Here is a 19,705-nt window from a genome sequence, read left to right on the forward strand (position 1 = left end):
TGACAAATTCTTCCCTGGGGACTGCCACCTCTTCCAGCTTTGGAAGTGACTGCAGTATGTGTCAGACCCGGGAGGAAAAGTGGGGACACTCTGCTTGCTCTCAGCCTTGCCTCATTTTCTTACTCCCTTCCCATTCACTCCCTTCAGTTACTTCAAGTTTGTTCTCCCAATCCTTTCCTAGGCAACTTCTTGGGTCAAGGGTTGTGTGCAAAGGATTTGGGGATGAACAGCCATGAGTGTAGAGAAGGACAACCTCCATGAGTGACAGTCTTTCCCTTGCACATGGGGCCCACCATTTTGCAGCAGCCAAGGACATGGACAAATAATGTGTCTGAATGCAAATGGGTCCAGTCCATCCAGCAGCACACAGTCCTTTGGACAATCTAGCCTAGGCTCTGATGTTTTGGTTTTCAGAGAGTAGCACATCAAATAATGGGGCCCTGGGTGAGAGGAATCCTAGGGCCATCTTAGCTGGTCCTGATGCCAGTACATGGAGCCCCATCACCACTCTGTTCTAGGATCCATGCTGGGTCTGGGGATGTCCCTAGTGGGTAATATGGTAGCTAAGGAGAAGCGGAGCCTAGACTAGACCTAGAGAAAGAAGACTGGGGCAAAATGAGACATTAACTATGCACCAGCTGGTGACAGTTCCTACCCTACATACCCTCCACAAATGAACTCATATTGCCCATAAGCTCTTTTTTTTTTTTAATAAACACTTTTATTTAATGTGTGTGTGTGTGTGTGTGTGTGTGTGTGTGTGTGTGTGTGTGTGTGTGCCATGTGTGCTGTTGCTCATGGAAACCAGAAGAGAGCGTTGGAGTTCCAGGCAGTTGTGAGCCACCTGCTGAGGGTGTGGGAACTGACTCAGGTGCCCTGAAAGAGCAGCAAGCATTCTTTTCTTTCTTTCTTTCTTTTTTTTTTTTTTTTTTTTTGATTTATTTATTATGTATATACAGTGTTCTGCCTGCAGGCCAGGAGAGGGCACCAGATCTTATTACAGATGGTTGGGAGCCACCATGTGGTTGCTAAGAATTGAACTCAGCCAGTGCTCTTACCCGCTGAGCCATCTCTCCAGCCCTCAGCAAGCATTCTTAATCACAGAGCCATCCATTTTTCCAGCCCCCTCTCCCACCCAAGAGTTCTTAAGGGAACTGAAGTTTAACAAAATGAAGCTTACAAAGCCAGTCCTGGACCAAGGTGGGAGGGGTTTAGGGGTGTTTGTTTGTTTGTTTTGTGGGGGAAGGGGTTCAAGACAGGGTTTCTCTGTGTAGCTTTGCGCCTATCCTGGAACTAGCTTTGTAGACCAGGCTGGCCTCAAACTCACAGAGATCCGCCTGCCTCTGCGCCCCAAGTGCTGGGATTAAAGGCGTGCGCCACCACCGCCCGGCTTGTTTTGTTTTTAATCTCAGCAAAAATTTAAATGTAAGTCAAAGAGCCCCATTCCCTGCTTACATCGCTCACACAGCTTGCCGGTGCCGTTAAGAAGAATCCCTTCTCCTTTCCATGCTCAGCAAGTCCACGCAGCTCTAACCTCAGCCCCTCCTGCTCTATCACCCACTCCACACGGCTGGTGGCCTCCTTTCGGAGCTTCAGCACACACGCTCCCTCTCTTCTCAAGGCCCTTGCCCTCACTACACTGCTGCTTTGCGCACTTTTCCTCCAAATCTCCACGGGGCAGCTTCTCATTTTTCAGGTCAAATGCCACCTCCTCAGAGAGGCCTTTCCCCACTGACGCGGCACCAGTGGCCTCCCTCCTTTCGCCCCAATTTATTTTCTTCACAGCAATTAAAATTATTTATTCCTCACCTTAATCATCGGCTGTCTTGTAGCTAGAACAGAAGTTCCTTCAGGGAAGAAACCTTGTTTGTTCACCATGGTATTCCCAGGGCTTGGTGCTTAATAAGTGTTCAATAAATGTTTGATAAGTGAGTGGTCTCTGTAAAGCTTCAGGGGCCTCAAGAGTGACATGACGATGGGGGGTGAGGAACAGGGTATGGAGAGAACTCAGCCAATGGGCCGTGGAGTACGCTGCAACCTGATCACTGGGCAGCCAGGCTGTCCGTCTGTCCATGAGGTAGCCTGGCCTCCCTTGCTGAATGGAGAATGTATGTGGACACACTTCCTCAGACACTGCATGAAGTCAGGTGGAAGGGATGAAGTTACCCGGTGTTGCTGATTCAGAGATGAGGGCCCTTGGGCCCCCCCCCGGGGTCCCCCAGCCTTCCCAGATTTGGGGTGAGGTTCAGGGAAGCTCTGGGGCCGGCTTTGCTTGCCCTCAGGGTTGCAGCAGGCATCGCCCGGAGGAGGGGGAGGCTGCTGCTCAAGGAACCTGATCTTTTGCATTTGCTGACATTCTTAGATTTGGCATTTACAACCTCAGGGTTCTATTCCAAGGAGGCCTTTTGCATTTGATGTAAATATTATGGTGATGAGAGGTGACACAGAGAAACCCTGTAGGAAATCGAAATCCACCCCCACCAGGCTGGGAGCCTCTCCCGCTGCCTCTTTGGGTTGGTATGCAGTGGACTGATTCCTCCCAGGTCTTGGGTTAATCCAGAAGAGCCCCCTCCACCCATAGGCAGCAGGGTCTGGGAGCTGCACATTAGTTATTTTTCCAATTTGTAGAACCACATTCATCCATCAATGTGGGAAGCAATCAGGGTAAGTCCTGAGCCAAATGGTGCTACAGCTATTCTTTGGTGGTGGGGGTGGGGGGCGTTGATTTCCAGAGGAAGGGTGGGAAGTCTTTAGCTGGACAGGAATGGAAATGAAGGCTCCTAGCCCTGGGGTGTTCCCTAAATCCGTGGCTGTCCCATCTACTTCTTTAGTGACTACCAGTTCAAATTGTCTCCCAGCAGTTTACCTTGGATTTACATGTCTATGCTAAGTATTGGGGCCCTCTGGCAACTGCAGTGTTTCTTAGGGACAGTTCTCTTCCGAAACAACCTGGAAGATGATGCGCGGGCACACACACACACACACACACACACACACACACACACACACACACACACACGCTTTCAGCAGGGTGCTGGGACTGGAGGTAGTCTAAGGATCCAGAAAAGCAGCAGGGCCTTTACATGGATAGTTCTTTGATACGCTGTGTGTCCAGGGACAATTTGCTGATCTCTCTGAGTTCTGGTCTCCATAACCTTCAAATGGGGAAGATATTGTCATGGGATTATCTGAGGATCCCACAGAGTTATGTGCCCAGCCCTTGGCATGAGTGACTGATCAGAAAGTGGAGCAGGGGGCTGGAGAGATGGCTCAGAGGTTAAGAGCACCGACTGCTCTTCCAGAGGTCCTGAGTTCAATTCCCAGCAACCACATGGTGGCTCACAACCATCTGTAATGAGATCTGGTGCCCTCTTCTGGCCTGCAGTCATATATGCTGTATACATAATAAATAAATAAATCTTTAAAAAAAAAAAAAAAGAAAGTGGAGCAGTAATGATCAGACACAGAAGGCTTGGCAGGGACAGTGTGGACCTGGGGCCAGCCACTGCTCTGGAAGCCCATCATTTACAGCTCCTCTTCCTGCTGTGCCATGCATGAGCCCTGCCTGAACACTGGCGAGACACCCAGTTGATAAACTGGTTGTTGGATCAGTAAGCTAGAACAGCCACGCTGCTATTCTACAGCCAGAGACAGACAGGAGTTCAAATCCCAGTCAGGTATCAGACAGCCGACTTTTCAAAATTTTGATTTCTTCATTTCGAAGAAGGAAGTGAATTTTACAAAGATTAAATGGGAAAGTGCTTGGCATTTATCAGGCCCTTTCTGAACATCACTGTAAAAGGTTTTATGTTGTAATGGGAAAGACCTAGGATTTGAGATCGAGAGATCTAGGTTAAATCTACCTCCATCTCTTATTTACTGTGCTATCTTTAGCCAATTATTGCACCTCTAGTTCCCAATCTATAGAAAAAACCATGTCAAGTGGAACACCAAGACTCACACTTGTCATCCCAGCACTTAGCAGGTCAAGGCAGGGAGGGTGCAAAGAGTTTCAGGCTTGCCTGGGCGACAGGGTGAGACTTGGTCTCAAAAACAACCAACCAACCAAAAAAAACAAAAAAAAAAAAAAAAAAAACCTACAGAAAGAAAGCATGCAGGAGTGTAATATCATCCAGTTAAAGTTGCCATGAAGAAAACTGAGAGTTTGCCATGAAGAAGATGTTTAATGCCTATATAATGAGTAACAACAGTGAAAAGATTTAGGGTGTGGATTGAGAGAACTTGGTTAGATTGCCTGGGTTTGTTATTTGCTCTGTGCATGACTTGCGACAAGTGACTTCACCTCTGTGAACCTTGAGTTCTCTTGCTGTAAAATAGGATAATACGTATCCCCAGCATTATTGTAGAATTAAATTAGACGGTTAATTTTTTTTTTTTTTTTTTTTTTTTTTTTTTTTTGGTTTTTCGAGACAGGGTTTCTCTGTGTAGCTTTGCGCCTTTCCTGGAACTCGCTTTGGAGACCAGGCTGGCCTCGAACTCACAGAGATCCGCCTGGCTCTGCCTCCCAAGTGCTGGGATTAAAGGCGTGCGCCACCACCGCCCGGCCTTAGACGGTTAATATTAAAACACCTCATAAACCGTAGGACGTTGTGTTCACTCTAGTTTAACATTACTTGGAAGAGAGCTCTGGGCAAGGAGCTGTGAGGGCTTCAAAGTTCTGTTCTAGATGACCTATGTATGTTAGCCATGGGGAGAGAAGGCACAGAGCGAAGGGCCGAGCTCCATGGAGATCTCCCTCCATTCACTAATTACATGCATGTTTACAGGGTGTCTTCCAAACTCAAGGTATGGAAGATCTACTAGAGATTTTAGGTTAGGTCTGGCAGAGGAGCTAGAAGGCCAAAATCAGGCTTCTAGATTTACCGTCCTGTGGGTAAAGGTCTCTGAGGGCTCATATGCTTGTGAGTTACCTTGTGGTGACTTCTGGCCAGCTGAGTCGCTTCGCTCAGTCACCTCTGAGGCCAGGGGATGCAGGGACAATTGTGAGACCATTTGAGTCAGCTATTTAGTGGGTGGCCTCTCCCCACAGGTCAGAGGCCTATCTGGCTACCACAGCTGGCGGTCACAAAGGACCTGCCGAGAATCCAATCTAATGGTGTTGCAAAGGCTGAAGCCACTCTTCTGGGAAGGGGAGGGTGAGTCGCAAGGTGATTTTGCTGCTGTCACAATTTCCCTTCAGACACAACCTGTCTCGAGGGCCAAAATAGCAGTTTTGCAGGCAGGAAAGTATTGTGACATCATCCCCAGATTCAGCCAGATTCATCAACCCCTCTCCAGCCAGTCAGTCTCCCTTGTCCCTTGGAAACATGTGCCAAGGTCCTAAGGGACAAACTTGGTAGCCCAAAGGTCCCATCTAGCTTCTTGGCCCCAATTCTGGGCTCTGTCTAAGAACAAGACATTGCTACCCCCAGCTGATAGCCACTAGGAGAAGAAGAAAGTGTTTGTGCCTGTGGCTGTAGTTTCAGCCATTCCCCTGCCCCAGGGCTGAGTGTAAGACCTGCAGGGTGAGGAGCATACAGACTGGGCTAGAGATGCAAGGATGATACCTGGCCTGGAGGCTGTTCTGAGCGGTGAGAGGTCAATCTGCAGTTGCTGGGAGAGGGAAGGGAGGGAGGAAAGGAAGGGTAGAAAGAGAGCAGAGGTGTGTGTGTGTGTGTGTGTGTGTGTGTGTGTGTGTGTGTTACAGCAGAAGAAGGCAGGCAGGAATGGAGACTCCACAGCCTCCACTGATTAGAAGGGTTTTGAAATTGATAAATTACTTTGTATCAGGGCAAAATGATTTGACCAGATTTCAAATGTCTTAGAGAAGGGAAGCTTCTCTTGGGCCAAGTATTGATTGCATTTAATAGAGCTGGGACTTTCTCACTTAAAAACAACAAAATAAACATCTGGGAGAAGGCACTAATCTCCTCTCTCTCCCTCTCTCCCTCTCCCTTCCTCCTTCTCTCTCCCTTTCTTCTTAGCTCTTTCTCCCTCCTTCTCCTTCTTAAGAACAGCAAAGAATACAGAGACCCGCCCCAGCCTGGGGCACTGCTGATGTTGAGCTGAGGAGCTCCTTTGGGGCAGATTGATGGTGGGGGTTTGGGAGAAGAGGGGGCCTTGGGTTGGTCCCATTCTTCACAGATCGATTTTTGCCAAACAGGGACTGTCAGGGCCTTTGATAAATCACTAGTCCAAGTGATGAATGCCCTGAGGCAGGATGGGGTGGGATGGGGGTAGGATGCTAGTCTGGGAGACAGCTCAGGGAAGGACAGGGGCAAGGAGAAAGGGCTGGTGGGCAGAGGGAACTGGGGAAAGTTAGCCCTAGATAACTTGACGAGATACACAGATACCTTGTCTCTCAACAGGATTTGACCACAATCATTGGCTCAACGGCACTTCAAAATCCATTTTCTGCCTGTCTCTCGTCTGTCTCTTGCTGTCTGTCTCAATGTCTGCCTCTTTATCTGGCTTCCAAATGAACTCTGATGGTTTCCTCCCAGGAGAGGGTTTGCTTGGACTTCCTGGAAAATGGAGAAAATCTTAGGGAAGTGGGAAGCGAGGAGGGGTTTGGCAGTGACAAGTGAGCAGGGCAAGGCAGGGCAGGATGGTGCAGGGTGCCCCGCCCCCCCCCCCCCCCAATGTGCAGGGTGCAGCTACAGCAAGGACCAGTAGTAGCAGAGAGGAAGGGGGCTGTGGGAATGCACTTAGGAGTTTGTAGGACAGCTCTTACCAGGAACAACCAGGCTTCCAAGGAATCATGTCCTCTCTAAAGGGAAAGCCATGTGTGTGGTTCTCATATCCTTCCAATGGGAGGGGAGATTGGCCTCAGAGGGGCTCCCTGAAAAACAGAAGAAAGTGTAGAGCGGGTGAAAGACCATCCCAGAGGCACAGGAATGAGCTGTCTTTATAACAAAGCCTGCTTGGAGATGGCTCAGATCATAGATTATTGATGTGAATCCTCCCTCACTGGCTTGGACACTTTGCTCACTCAACTTCCTTATTTAAAAAAATGGGAAAATAGAATCATGATCCAGTATGACACATTATCTTAATTAGTACAAACCTGGGCCTGGCCCAGAGCAGGCACTCATTGGTGAACATTAGCTAGGGAACCCTGCTGTTCTTCCTGGTGTAACAGCAAGACAGATTCTGAAGTCACAGAAACACAAAACATGTCAGCCGCTGTGGGAACTCCTAGCTCTGCCAGAGGGTGACGAACTGTACTGATTTTCCATCTACAGGCCCATTTATGTCTGTCCCCACAGCCAGCGCTGGTGCATCGTGGGCCTAGGGCTCTATTAACTTCTCTGTAGTAGAAGCAGCTGGAACATAGCCCACCAAATATCCACAGGGCCCCCAGCTGGACTCCTGAGCCTTGAGCTAGGTGCCTCTTCACTGGCGGGACCCAAGACTCTGTCCATGGTGCTAACCCTCACCCCACGCCTTGCCTCAACCCTGCACTCCTGACCACCAACTCCAACATCTCTGAAGACCTCCTCATCTCGGGGATGAATTCTGAGCTCATGTTCTGGACCGCTGCCAGGAAGAAGGACGCAGCGTTAGTTGAAAGCATCACACAAAAGGCCGCAGGTAATTATGTCTCTTTTAAGCTGCTAACAGGATTGGCCGTTTGATAAATGGGAGGATTTGAGGCTGTTTTGTCACTGACAAGCTGTTGTAAGATCATATTGGAAGCTGAAGACAGTTTATCTTCATGTGTGTGGTGGAGAGAGGGGAATTCTCCGTGGATTTTACACCCTCTTCAAATTAATGTGATTTCCTAGGCTGGTCCTGGGCACAGAGTGAGTGATCTTTATGACTTACCCCCTGATTAGATTACCTGGCTCAGCGGCCACCTCCAGCCCCTCAGAGTGCCCTGGAGCTCACCAGGCCCCTCCCCCACTTCATCCCTCCAGCTCTCCAGTACCTCAGGCTTCCCCCTGACCTCCCTGCTCTCCTCTGCTAGCCTTACTCACAGGCCCATCTGCTAAGCAAGCCCACAGCTCAATTACTGCTGGCTGGCCCGAGAGCAAGAGAGATCTGGTTTCTTCAGCTCCTCTGGAGGGAGCAGAGAAGAGGCAGGCGATGGGAGTGGGAGGGGGGGGACACCAGCAAAGGAGAGTAGAAATGAGACAAAGAGAGTATTGAAACAGAAAAGCAAGCTGAGCCAGAGACAAGAGTAGACAAAAACAGTAGCAAAGGAGAGGAATGGTGTATTTGTTTTATTTCCAGAACCTTCCCTAGAACCACAGGTACCAAGACAGCCTCCTTTCCTTTCCTGAAGCCTGAGTTAAACAGGTCCCTAGGCATTTCCTACCAGATGATGGCTTTATTGTCTTCACGACACATACCACCTTTACCCTGCTTAGTTATTCTTCTCTGTGGTATGTAAGACTCATGTGAGAGCAGAGGTCACTGTTGTTCTTCCCAGTACTCGAGCACACAGTAGGCTCTTGGTCAGTGTTTATGGAATGTGTGGTGGGGCGGGGATTTGGAGAGGGATGGCCAAGGGGCAAGGCTGGCTTGGCATCCTGGCACACATTTGAAGGCAAATGGAAGGCTGCCTGGTTTGGGGCTGGGTCCTTAAGGTCACCACCACTGGCTAGATTTAAAGAGACAATTTCCAGTGAGGGAATGCTTCAGGAACTCTTTAGGAAAATGAGGCGTCCTCCAGAACAAAGCTTCTCGAGATGTGACCTATGCAACACTTGTTGTCTCATTTCTCTACACATTTCACGGAATTCTAAAGTGGTTTTGTGGGAAACGGGTCAGCCGGAGGCTCCTGGCTCCTGCCCGAGTGGCGTAAAGTGCGCGCGTGCGCGTGCGCGTGTGCGTGCGTGCGTGTGTGTGTGTGTGTGTGTGTGTGTGTTGGAGGGTAGTGGTTAGAATCCTTGCAATGGAATGGGGGGGGGGGCTAATGCCAATTATGTCTACTCCAGTTCATTTTACAAACTTGAAGCAGCTTACAGGTAAGCATTCAGGGATAAAGCTAGCAGAGCGGGCAGTTCTTCCACCTGCCCAAGACTTCTGAGGAAGAGGAGGACAGCAACAGCTGTGAGAATGAGAAGGAGCCCTTCCTGCTCCAGGCCAACTGAGGCTCTGCAGCTGGTCAGCCATGCATCATTTCCCCGGCAAGCTGTGCACCCACCCCATACCCCAGGCTAGGTTCCCTGCTTTTTCAGGGGCCTCCCCCCAATTGTCAGCAATCTGTGTTCCATTACTGATTGGATAGTATGCCAGCATATCAGCCTACACACACACACACACACACACACACACACACACACACACACACGTTACAACACAACCCCATCATAATATCAGACATGGTCAGGGTCCTCATTAGACACTCGGCATATAGTAATAGGTGCTCAAGAATGAAGAACAGTTTGCCTGAGTCATGGTACAGCCCGAATATATCCATTCTATGTTTCAGCCTAGACTGAGAAATGTTGGAATTTGTGGGGGTGATATGGAAGCCAAGGTCCAGTAGGTTGAAAAAAATAGCTTACCCATCCCATTACTGCCCAAGAAAACCAAGGCATGACAGAGCTACCACCACCTCCCACCCAACCTACACTCCAGCAGCCCTGCCTTACATAATACCTCAAATAATGCATGCTCTGGGTGCCTTAGAAGCATCCATTGCTCTGTACACGATACTCCTTTGCATCTTAAATCACTCCTACCCTTCAGTCTTCATGGACCTTTCTGCATCTCTGGCTCTCTCTGTGCTGTTGGCATACTGAGCACTCGCTTACCAAAGAGATATCTGGTATCTGTCTTCTTCTCTGGACTGAGAGCCTCATGGTAGGAGTGTCTGAGTCTTGCCCATTGAGGGGAACTCTGGTACTACTACCCACAGGGCAGGGCATATTGCAGGCTTTGAGATGGGAAGACTAAGGCTTAGGCAAGTCCATTTGTTTTGAGGAGTGGTTCCTGAACACCCATTCTCAAGGCCCTGAGGGTGGGTTGGAAGGCTGAAAGGTCATCTCTCTCCCCTCAGAGAGGCTATAAACTTAGAGTGACACGCATGGGTGTCAAGTGGTTGTATAGATTCATGTACAGGTGCAAATGTGTCAAGTGCTGTAAGGAAGGGGCTGACTGGGCCAGGAATACACAAGAGTACAGGGCAAGCAAGCTGCGGTATCAGAGCTTCCTCAGAAGAGAATAGCCTTAAGGATGATATTACTCTGAGGTCGGAAAGTCTATATGGAGCCAAGGTAGAAGAAAAAGTGTTCTGGAGAGAGGTAACACCATGTGCAAAGGCCCTGCATCAGGACAGGACATGGCCTCTAGAAGGAAACAAAAGACCAATATGGCTGACGTGTGTGGGGTCTTTGAGGGTGCCTGGAAGCAGACAGAGGCCAGACCACCATGCAGAGCCTTGTCAACTGAACCCAAGTGACTTGCTGGTGGTGTCCACACCAGCAAGCCACGGATTTAAACCCCGAAGAGTTCAAACAGCACAGGGCGTGGGCATCCTCAGCAGTGATAAGATAGAATTGCATTTTGAAAAGGTCATTATGGCTTCTGTGGAAGAAGGAGGAAGGGACTTGAGGAGAGACAAACAGGTCAATCGGCTGTGCGTTGTAGCCATTCAGACTTGGTCCCTCAAGGTGAAGGCAGAGATGGAGAGTAGTGAACACTGTGTGAGAGAATGTTTTCAGTTGACACCATGGATGGATCGAGGACAAAACCAGAAAAAGCATCTATCCTTAACCTTTGCCCTTTCTTATAGTCATTGGCTTCCTTGTCAAGCAGGCAGGTCACCAAGGAGAAAGGGCTTCCAGGCCTCCTCCAGACGCAGATGTACAACTTGCTTTCAAGGGGTGGCGGCGAGGGGCTGGGGTTCCCTACACTATGTTCTTCCATGCACCTTTTAGGCTGAACCCAGGCAGGGGGTGGATTTCTTTCATCCCTGCAGGTGCATTGCGTGCTGGGAAATGTAGTTCTGGAGCAGGAAACGGGGCCCGCTCCCGGCTGTGGGTCTGGCAGGCAGCCTGGTTGCCATGGCAGCAGCTGGGCTGGAGCCACCGAACCATTTCATCCACAGCTCTGCTGGTTCTGAGAGCTCCCAGCAAGAAAGCTTGGGCTCCAGGGAGGAGGGAGGGAAGAGAGGGAAGGAAGAAGGGAGAGGGAAGGAAGAAGAGGGAGGGAGGATCTTTCGGGCCTTCCCCAGAGGCCTAGGCTAAGCTTACCACTCCATGGGGCTTGTGGATTGAGCAGAGAGAAGTCGCCAGCACAGGCTCACAGAAGGAATCAGAACCGTTGGAGCTGTTCGCCGTCACTCAGACCCTGTAGGTTCAGCTTTGTGAATGCAGAAGCCCTTGGCCGGACCAGAGAATGGAGGAAGCAGCCCTCCTCCCCAAGGGGAACACAGCCTGAGTGGAAAGGCAAGAGGGTGCAAAAGCATTACTTAGGAAGGAAAAGCCCTGCCCATCTTTTCTCCAAAGGGTCCCTAGGACACATTCCCTTCTCTCTGCCTGTTGGCCACAGTTCTAGTTCATTCTCTCTCCCCGGAGAAGGCTTTCTGAAACACAAATCTGGCCCTGCCACCCCTCCCCCCCCCACACACACACCCCTGCTTAAAATTCTTCAATGGCTCCCCTTTTGCCCACGGCTGGACTAGGTCCAGGCACTCTAGTACGATCATTCATGGCCTTTCTGATTCTGGCCTGCAGCTTGCTGTCCAGCGATCCTCCTGCCTCCCCATCTGCTACACCATATCAAGGTTTTCTCCTTCGCCCCTGTCTCTGCACATGCCCCTCTCTGCATGATGTGTCCTTCCCTCCACCTCCTACCTCAAAGCCCACCAAACCTAGCCAAAACAGCCCCTCCCAGTTCAGTTTTCCGAACTCTTCCAGCAGCGGAAGAATGAATGGCCCGCTGCTCTGAGCTCCCAGAGCACTTTGTACTTCTCTCTAAAGCACTTATCACCCATGTTGTGAGGATTGTCTCCGTAGCTGCCTCTTCCCTCTCTCTCCTCTGCATTGGAGCCATCCCCCCACCCCACCCAGGGTCCCCAGAGCCCAGCACAGTATCTGGCACAGGGTAGGCCCTCAATAAATGGTGAATAGGATTGAATTTAGAAAAGGAAGGCTTTTTGGACCTTCGCCACACTCCCACTCTGCATTCCTGGACCTCTCCTCTACCAGCTTCTCCCTTGGGTGCCTGAGTACTTGAGCATGGAGTACTGAGCAGTGTACCACAGCTGACTAGTGGACCTTGTCGAGAGAGTGGCGTGTTCTACTCTGGGCAGGGGTGACTTAGGCACCTACACATGGAGGCTGTAAGCCTCTTCATGTCACTAGGAGTCTGCACCAAGTCACACCCAGGTCTCCAGAGACAAGGCGTCTGTATCTTCAATGGAGCCGTGATTTATGAACCCAGCTCCAGGATCCGAGAAAGCCAATTAGGCTTCTGTATTTCTCCACCTGGAGGCAGAATAATTCCAGGAAAGTGCTTCCTTCTGGGCAGAGGCTCCATCTGCCTGGGCCTCAGCCTGCATCTTGCCCATCCAGCCTTCTATGCTGCTCAGTTGCTCTAAGCTTCCAGGGCCAGGAAGGAACCATCTCGGGAAGGATGGCTCCAATTCTACCATGGAACATCTGGGAGGCCCTTTCTAGGTTGCCATCCTTCCTAAACCTTATTTCCTCATTATAACAAGAGGGGTTTGTTTGTTTGTTTTTAAGTCCTTAGTTGTCTAGATCATTCATTCATTCATTTACATATGAATCCACTTGTTCATTGATATATTCTCTTAAAAAAAGATTCATTAGGTACCTTCTTGTGTGGGAGCCGCATTAATCACAAAGAAGTGATTCAGAAGCATGGTCTCTACTCTCAGGAGGCTTTCAGTCTGAGGCTTACTTACCTTCAAGTGCTTTGAGGAGGAAGTATAGCCTGTTACCTGCAGTGACTGGCCTGATTTGAGATGTCAACGATATTTTTTTTGCTCATTGCACCTGTGGTATGGCAGGTGTGGGAGAGGAAGGTAGAAATGATTCAGGTGTTTCCCTTCCAGACAAAGTGGAGAGAGCCCCACCCCACCCCACCCTGGTGTTAGGTTCTACATCAGTGATAGGGCCAGGAGAGAGGGGGGTTGTGAACTGCTGCAGCAGGGGCCCAGGCTCTCTAGGACCTTGGGGAAGGTTCTCTAAGACAGGGAGACTGGTCCTTTTCACCCTGTAGGAGAGACTGTGGATGGGTGGAGCTTTGGCAAGACTGACTTAGCTAGAGCCAGAAACAGCCTTCTCTGGTTAAAGGTAGGGATAATGAATTAAGGTGTCCCTATTGGGAGAAGGGAGGGTTTCAGCTTCACAACCTGCAGGAAGTGGGCGTTCCCAGAGCTCTTGGAGGCTGTGATGTCACCTCTGCAGTGCAGGGATGAGTCCCCTAAGGGGTGGAGAGCAGGAGCTGGTGCAGAAGCTGGCTCAGGTTCTTCTCTTACTGCCCCTTCTACAAGCTGGGCCCATAGCCTGAATGATGTCCTCAAATCCTGTTGATCCCGTGATCCCAGAAGGCTAGGGCTTGGGGGAAGATAAGTCAGTCTAGGGACTAGAGTTTGGGGGAGACCGGAGATGCTAGGGAGCAGAGAATGAGACTAGATGGTGGAGATCTTTGATGCTTTTGGATTGAATGGCAACCTTGCTCTGTAAGTTTTGAGTCTCAGTTCCCCTAGGTATAAAATCTGCTAAATGCTGGACGTTTCTGGGGAAATCCCCAGGGCTCTTTGGTTTCTTTCTTCTGCAGTTGGAACGGGGTGACATACGAGAAGTTACAGAGAAATGCTGGCTCCACCCTCTGCCAAGGGACTCAAATCAGCATTTGTTGACATTTCTCAAGACACCCTCAGTGCTGGTGACATTTCAGAGACCTGCTCTCTGACAGGGCTGGAGGATGTGAACCTGACCCTGAAGCCTTTGCTCCAGACCCAGACCCACTGGAACAAACGTTGCCTTCCCTCCAGCACCTCCGACCAGTGCTGAAACTACCCAGGGGGCTCTGGTGCCAACTTGAAAATGCTGACGAGGCAAGACTGGAGCAGGTGTGGGCTCAGTCCTTCCCTCACCAAGCTTCAACATCTGCCTCTGTGGGATGGAAGTCACCGTCCTTGCTTCCCTCAGAATAGAGTTGTAAGCGCATAATGGTGAGAAAAAGGGAAGTGTTACGTCTGCTGTGTACTGTTGTCCAAGTGTGAAGTTCAGGTGGAGGTATTAGGGGCGGGGTAGGGGTACAGTGTGGAGGATCAGCAGGTGCACAGGCTGGTGGAACCAATGACTCTGCCCATTTCATACGTTGGAGAGGGTCACTTGGTGGGTAGAGGTCAGCACAGGGAACCAGGGGGATTCTTGGATGCTCTTGTTGAAGCTAACAGAGAGCAACAGAGCTGTGGACCATATCAGAACCAGCCCAGTCTAAGGCCGGACCACCCTGAACTCGCCTGATCTTGGGAACTAAGGAGGGTTGGGTCTAGTTAGTCCCTGGCTAGGGAAAGCAGCCTGTATCAGGAGGGAGAGCCAACCTCGCCAGTTCCCCTCCTTCATCTCAGGCTGGTTAGGAAGCCGATTTGAAAGGTCGGGTCAGAGCGATGACAAAGTGTCTAGATTTCAGAGTCAGCAGAGCTAATCCTGGCTCTACTGCTCGCTAGCTGTGTGGCTTTAGGCAAGTACTTCACCTTTCAGAACACTGTCTTGCTCAGTTCTGAAGAAAGGTAGTGATGCGGCGTACCTTGCAGGCTTGTGAGGAGAATTGGAGAGGATGATGCTTCAAATTTCTTAGCATGGACTGCCATAGAACACACGCTGATCTGCTTTGCCGGCCTCTACTGTTAGTGGCATCCGCTCTCAACCGGGAAGCAGGTTGGACCTCACCAAAAACCTGCCTCACCTCAGACGGGCTTCATCCATAAAGAGAGAAGACCATCTCCCTGGCAGGTGCTTGTGCATTTGAATATGTGCCAAGTACCGGATTTCTACTCAGATTCCAAATGTGCTGATTATGTGAGATAGATTTCCCACCTGAGTCTCAGGTTTTGCCTCTTTAAATATGCAGAGCAGGGGGCTGGGGTTAGGGTTTGGAGGTTATGAGTGCTTGCTACTCTTTCAGAGGACCCAAATTTGGTTCCCAGCACCCATGTCAGGTGACTCACAACTGCCTGTAACTCCAGCTCCAGGGGATTTGATGCCCTCTTTTGGCCTCTGCTGTCACCTGCCCACACATGTATACACACACATAGGCAGACACACATATAAAAAACAACGAGTCTTAAATAAATATGAGAGTAACCAGTCAAGGATTATGGATTGGTGTTAATAGCCATTAAGTGAATTGCTGGTCAAGCAAACAAGTGTGTTTGGTGCCAAAGTAACACACAAACATTATTTCCTAGGGGGTGAGGATGAAATTATAGCCACCATGATGTCTGCCTAAGCGTTTCTAATGGTGAGAGAGTGAGGTGCCTGCCTCCTGCTGCCGTCCAACAGGACATATCAGCACTGCCTCATACGTGTTCCAAAGGTTTGCTTTGAACTGCTTCAGCCTTTAGATCAATTTTCTAGTTTCCAGGAAATGCTAGGAGAGTGTCATAAGCCAAACAACAGTACAAGGTAATAACTAGATAGCTGGGAGAAGGGATGTGTAGAGGAAGGCCGATCTGGATGTTCTAATGGATAAATAGCCCAGAAAAATGGACTGCATCACGCTAAGCAATGCTCTGCCCAGGATGATCAGGTACTGTCCTCCCACTGGACTCTGGCAAACCAACTAGAAAAGACTGGGAGGGTGGTGAGTTGGAGAAATTGGTATATGGGCTATGTACTAGAAGAGAAGACATTTACTGAAATGAAAAGGTGGAAATTTCTGGACACACACCCCTTGATCACCTTTCCCCCCTCATTTTATGTGTATGGGTGTTTTGCCTGCCTGTGTATCTATCTATGCACTACATTTATGCAGTGCCAGTGGGGACCAGAAGAGGGCGCAAAATCCCCTGGAACTGGAGTTAGAGTCAGTTGTGAGCCTCGATATGGGGGCTGGGAATTGAACCAGGATCCTCTGGAAGAGCAGCCAGTGGTCTTAACTGTTAAGTCATCTCTCCAACCCCTTGATCACATTTTGGCTAAATAAACAAACTAACAAACAAAAAAAAGACTTCTAAGTTTAAAAAAAAATCGAGAACACCTGGGCATGGTGATGCACACCTGCAACCCCAGCACTTTGAAGGCAGAGGCAGGAGGATTGCCACAAGTTTGAGGCCAGCCTGGTCTACAGAGTGGGTGCCAGACTAGCCACTGCTACATGGTAAGACCTTATTTCAAAAGCAAAAGAGAGCGGTAGTGGGGAGGTGGTGTTAATGGTTAATAGGTATAGGGCCGGGTTTTTATTTTTTGTATTTTTGCTGTTTGTATTCATCCCATTTCCAGAATGTGCATGCATTGCTTCTATAATAAAATGCTATTTAATAAGCAAAATGGAAACAGTAACAGCGTGTACCTGCTGGTGCTGTCACGGTGCAATGAGGTAATGATGAGAAACACAGGCTTTGGCACAAGTGCATGCTGGGCAGTTTGGTGCCACTAAGGTATGTGCTGTTCTACCCCCAATCAGCATTACCTTGAGCTGGCTTATGGGGGGTGCTACCCTGACCCCAAGTCCTGGCACATAGCAGGCCTCTGCTGATATTTGTTGAACAAATCACTTCCTTTGGTACAGCTTTTGTTGGAAGGAAGCATGCCTCAGAGCTGCCTTCCTCTCCCTGAGCCCCCAGGGTGTGACTCTCAGCCAGGTCCTTACAATCAGCAGGAGGCAACCTTTCGCTGGTAACAGAGAGCCCCGGTGGTCTGGGTCAAAGGAAACAACCTTGTCCCCACTCCCACGGGCTATACTCTCTGTTTACTTTCTTTTTCATTTCGGAAACAGAATCTGAGTGTAGCTCAGGCTAGTCTGGAACTCACGATTGTCCAGTCTTAGTCTCCCCGGTGTTGGGATTATAAACATAATTTCCCCATTCCCAACAGCTTTTGACTTTGACTTCCTTGTCCACCCTAAAAACTCTTGGCCAGAGGTTGAGAGTGAAGCTCCTCTTTGAATACAGACTGGGATTAAGGCTAACCCTACCCTAGCAGCCGGTTCTTGGTCTGGTCTGAGCCAGCTTCCCAGATAAAGCCTCAAAATTAAGATCGGGCTGCAGCAGGATTATCTTATGGCGGAGGACTGCCCTGAATTGAAAGCCAGACTTTAGACAGGGAAGCTCGGGTCCCAAGCTTGCTCTGGACCTAACGCTGAAGCCGAGGCGGAGTGTGATCCGGCTTGAGGCCGAGGTTGCACCTGCCAAAGGATACTGAGCTGTTGCTTCGCAGAGGAGCCAAGGAGGAGGCCGTGGGCAAGCGGACCGCGGGGCGGAGCTCGGGCAGCCATGCTGCACCAGAGATGGAGAGACGCCTTGGGAGGCTCCAGCCTGCCCCGCGCTGAGGGCTGAACCCGCTTAGGGTGGAGGGGAGCAGCGTCTGCCCGCGCCGACTCAGAGCGATCAGGCACGCAGGGGCGGGGAAGGGCTTTGCGGGCAGCCGAGGAGCACTTGCCTCCAAGGGATCCCCCGCTCTGGAGAGGAGCCTCCGGGCCCAGAGTCTGTGGTTTGTGCCCTATTACCCCAGCTCCACCCACCAGGAGCCCGCCGGGCTCTTTGCTCATTAGGCCGACATCCCTCTTTAATAAAAAATACATGAATAAATAAATAATAACAGCCATAACCGAGCGGGAAACCGCTTTCCACTCTTCTTTCTGTTCTGTTTCCTCCTGTCCTTCCTTCCAGCCGCGGTCGGTCCGGGGGCTCTCGGTGGAGTCGACTGTAAATCCTTTGCTCCCCACAGAGTGGCAGGCATTCCTGAAGACTGCGGCTGGGACCACTGGGCTGGCTGGCTGCTCTTGTGCGGCCCTAAGCCAGAGGAGGGGCTCTTCTGGTTGTTTGTTGTTGTTTTGGTTTGGTTTGGTTTGGTTTGGTTTGGGCACAGTCAAGTCTTTAAGGGACAAGACTCGAACAGGCAGGGACAGGCATAGACTGGAGCAGTATGGGAGGAACTAGAAAGCGGTATCTAGAGAGAAGCAGGAGCAACACCGAGCTGGTCTTAGGAAGAGGAAGGGACTGGGAGGGAAGATTATCTTTCTTAGGCAGAACGACCAAAATCTCACTTTTCACATCGCTCCCTTTCTCTCCGTGCCTCCGGGTCTTACACGCTTTCTGTCTGTTGTGTGAGACTTCCTTTCCGGGAGACCCTCTCTTTCCTGATCTCTGCCCCTCGAAGTTAGTAGAGACCTTTGCGGGCCTACCCACAGTTCAGGACCATGGAGAGTGTCCTGCGAGGCACGTGCCCTCTCCCGAAGGACGCTCAGTTCAAATATAGGACTGCCATAGAGGGTAAGACACAGGCTGGGTGGAAGCAGGGTAGAGGTGGTGGTCAGAGGGACGAGTAGCGTGGAGGGGTGGGGCGCCATTCCAGCCCGATCCTACTGGGATATGCTTTCTAAACTGGCATTTAGAAATGTTGCTGCTCTGGATCAAAGGCTGCGCGCGCACGTGTATACACACACACACACACACACACACACACACACACACACACACACACCCTGAATCACTAGATTTTGGAGGATTGGGAAGCAAAAAAAAAAAAAAAAAAAAAAACTACCCATCCTGGGATATGTAGTTCAGGAGTGCAGCCCTAAACATAACCAGCAAATCCTGGCACAGAGAACGCTATGACCCGTGGGTAGGTGCTGGGGAGGCTGGGGAGGCAATGTTGTGCACACAATCCCAAATCTGAGGGTGCGCTCAAGAGTAGAAAGAGTAGGCAACAGGGACCATGCTCTCTTAGGCCTGTTCATTCTGTTCATCTGGCAGCTGCAGGCTGGAAGTGGGGGGTCAGCCAGGGCCTTCCCTGGCCCTAGCTCAGAACTAATGGGACCCAGGAGTTTCCTCTTCCCCCAGCAGCTCCCTCTGGACAAAACCAGGAGCCAGATTTCGGGAGCAGTCCAGATGTTCAGGGAAAATACAGGGAAGTGGAACAGATGGGGCCTGGGATTCCAGTGGGGGCAGGGGAGGAGGGCGGCAGCTGGAGGCTGTGCTGGGGCATGTGTTAGAGACAAGGTTGGCACAGTGTGCCAGGGCATGCCCTACAGTGTGAGCCCAGGATACAGGACTTGGTTAAAGATCAGGTGGAGTCAGGTGGCCCTGAGAACCTTCCCTGGACCAGCTACTAAGATCTGAGCTGGCTCTCATGCCAGGGCCCAACGGGTGTACCCTGTGTCAGAAGTGTGACAGAATACAAGTGAACGTGACAGACCCTGCCCCTGCACCTGCATAGAGGAGCGTAGTCTGTCTGTCTATCATTCAGGACTTGGATTTGAGCGCATCTGCCACTCAGCAGCCAGAGTGGCCGCTCCTTCTAGGCTCAGGGTAGAAAGTTTTACCCAGAGAAGGCCCAAGCTTTCTACCCCAGGAGACAACTCATCTCCCCATGCAGGGCCTTGATCCATGCCCATGCCATCCCTGTCCTGTGGTTCTGAGGAGGCTGTGGAGCAGGAGTATGGACACCTACCACAAGACTCTAGAACTCTTACCATCCTGCCTCCAGCATGGACTTGAGGTCCAGAGGCTTTTCCTCCCCACCCCCATTTTACTTCACCCAGCTGTTTTCAATTC

At 50.4% G+C, this 19,705-nt stretch overlaps 2 long non-coding RNA genes across 12 annotated transcripts in view; one reads left to right on the forward strand and one right to left on the reverse strand.

Moving 5' to 3' along the window:
- The window catches only part of LOC128112744 (uncharacterized), a 37,592-nt gene extending 22,743 nt beyond the window's left edge, over positions 1-14,849 (reverse strand). For 3 of the 4 annotated variants that reach the window (XR_008219130.1, XR_008219129.1, XR_008219128.1), the window contains exons 1-4: positions 11,586-13,739; positions 11,205-11,387; positions 6,734-6,841; positions 6,354-6,524 (exon numbers count right to left, since the gene is read on the reverse strand). This is a non-coding gene — a long non-coding RNA (uncharacterized LOC128112744). Of the gene's footprint in view, positions 1-6,353; positions 6,525-6,733; positions 6,842-11,204; positions 11,388-11,585; positions 13,740-14,736 lie in introns of those variants that run through there. The other variant, XR_008219131.1, reaches the window with a different exon arrangement.
- The window catches only part of LOC128112745 (uncharacterized), a 53,506-nt gene extending 37,016 nt beyond the window's left edge, over positions 1-16,490 (forward strand). For 7 of the 8 annotated variants that reach the window (XR_008219136.1, XR_008219133.1, XR_008219137.1 and 4 more), the window contains 2 exons: positions 7,245-7,593; positions 13,733-16,490. This is a non-coding gene — a long non-coding RNA (uncharacterized LOC128112745). The remainder of the gene's footprint in view (positions 1-7,244; positions 7,594-13,732) is intronic. The other variant, XR_008219138.1, reaches the window with a different exon arrangement.
- Positions 16,491-19,705: the final 3,215 nt, after the last annotated feature.

This window comes from Peromyscus californicus, unplaced genomic scaffold (assembly GCF_007827085.1).
Source record: "Peromyscus californicus insignis strain IS unplaced genomic scaffold, ASM782708v3 Scaffold_17__1_contigs__length_78620276, whole genome shotgun sequence".
Taxonomy (NCBI): domain Eukaryota; kingdom Metazoa; phylum Chordata; class Mammalia; order Rodentia; family Cricetidae; genus Peromyscus; species Peromyscus californicus.